Source organism: Gavia stellata, chromosome 6 (genome assembly GCF_030936135.1).
Source record: "Gavia stellata isolate bGavSte3 chromosome 6, bGavSte3.hap2, whole genome shotgun sequence".
Lineage (NCBI taxonomy): Eukaryota > Metazoa > Chordata > Aves > Gaviiformes > Gaviidae > Gavia > Gavia stellata.
In genome coordinates, this window is record NC_082599.1 from 1,388,008 (window position 1) to 1,390,259 (window position 2,252).

Below are 2,252 nucleotides of genomic sequence, written 5' to 3' on the forward strand. Positions count from 1 at the left end.
CCAGCTCCTACGGAGAGAAAAACCATGAGCCCTCTCCCCTCTCCCTCTTTCTTTTGAATTTTTGGGCTTTTTTAAATCCCTCTCGCCCTGCTCAGAGCTCAGATTTGTCTGAACACCCCATCCCCAGACAGAGATCACGCCATCGCACCCAGAAACCCTCCCCACCTCGCCCAAAGATGCCACACCAGCCGGCCAGGGGATGAATTTCTCTTGGTTTTAATATAAAAAGGGTTCAGTGACAGTAAAAGTGCCCTTTTGGGGTGGGGACGCGGGTTGGTGTGCGCAGGGGGGAGAAGCAGCGCAGCAGAAGCCCCGGGCACTTCCCCGGTGCGAGGGCAATGGGGGGAGCGCAGCCTGGTTTGCGGAGACAGAAACATGCCGGTATTACGAGGATCTTTAATGCATTTTGCAGAATTTTGGGGTTTTCCTTGAATTCGAGGACGTGGGATTTAGCGAGGATTGCCCCCAGCGGATCACGCTCTCCCACGATTTACATTCCTTGGGTGATCTGGGCTTGTTTCCCCAAAATTCAGTATTTTTCTGTCCCCTTACACACAGCAGCAGTTTGGGGCCAAGGACGGAGGTGCTGCAGCCTTGCTCCCCTTTCTCTTTGGTTCATCCACAAAGGAAAAGCAAAGAAATCCCTGGGGAATGAAACCCGGGGAGCTCGAGTGGCGTGGCTGTGGGACGGCCGAGTCCCCCGGGACCACCATGCTGCTGAGCACCAGCTTGGGAGCCTGTGGGTCATCACCGACCCCGGCTTCAGCAGGTCTTTGAGCCGCTGCTCTTGCAAGCGTGTTTGATCCGATATTCACGTTCTTACAGACACGAAGCCCCGGCTGGGAGGGAGAAGGGATGCAAGACGGGACAACGGCACGCCGAGAGAGCTGCCCCACGCTCATCGAAGCCTCCTGCACAAGGTGACCATCAGAACGACGTGTCCTGGAGAAGAGAAGATGCTACGGGGTGGGAGATAAGAGGCAGGTCCGAGGCCACGGGAGCACGAGCTACACGTCTCCCCCCCAGCAGCACTCAAGCCAGGGGAAGGCGGGCAGAGAGACGGAAAAATACAGCACGGACCTTCCCTCCGAGGGGATGGAGGCTGGTCCTTCCGCAGAGACCCCGCCGTGGCTCCAGCTCAGTTATTTCTGCAATTCACCGTCTGAAAAGCAACTTGATTTTGATTCCAATGTTCGTGGGTGGTTTGGTTTTTTCCTTTTTAGAGTCTTAGCAGCATGGAAACCCCAAATGAATTCTCCCTCCAGTGAACGCAGCAGTTGATATACATGGAGGAAATAGATATACACTGACAAAGCACATTTATAGCCAGATATGCTCATTATACACACCTAAAATATACATAGTACCTGAATATATAGACATCCACATGTACAACTGAAGTTAAAATCCCGAGGGATGCTGGGAGTCAGGTATGAACAAGTGGCGGGGGGGCTGGATTTGGGGGCTGGGGTGAACTTCCAGCTCCCCCCAGCTCGGTGCAAGGTGGGGGACAGGAGGGGCAGGCTCCGAGCCCCCCGAAAACACCGGCATGGGGCAGGACAAGGGGTGACATCCCCATCCCTTCGCTGCTGCCAGTGGGATTAGTGTTGAGTTCCTCCTGCCCGGGCAGGGAGGGGTGGCAGCAGCCTGCGTCTGCCTGTGGCTTTGACGGCGGTGAAGAGGTATGGCTTTGCCGAAGGGCGGCACGGGAGGACACGGGCACGGAAGAGAGCTCCAGAGCGATGGTGGTTCAGGCTCATGCAAGAGAAGTGCTGAAGAGCTGATACAGGCAAGACCTTCCCAGGCAGGGAGCTGCCGCGCTGCCTGCACACCGATTCACGGCAGGCAGCTGCTTCAGCCCCGTCACAGAAAGTTTCCTGGCACAAAACCCACCGTAGCAAACCAGAAAGTACCAAAGGTGTCGATCTCACCCGTGCCACGGGCCAGCTCTGCCGACACGCAATTTTCCCCCTGGCCCTTTGCAGAGATGCTCACCCTGCATCCCTGCACGGGATTTCTCCGCTTGCGCTGCCCGAAGCGGCCCCGCTTGGGCAGCCATCCCTCTCCCCCCAGGGATGACCGCTCCCCACACCGGCACAGCCACGGGCTTCCAGAACTGACAAAATTCAACACCTATTTTTCGTACCCCTCCTGAAAGATCTTGGCCACCCTCTGCTCCAGCTGCCTCCTATATATTGACTTCGAAAATATATCAATATTTAAGGGACATCTTTGTAATTAACACCTTGGCC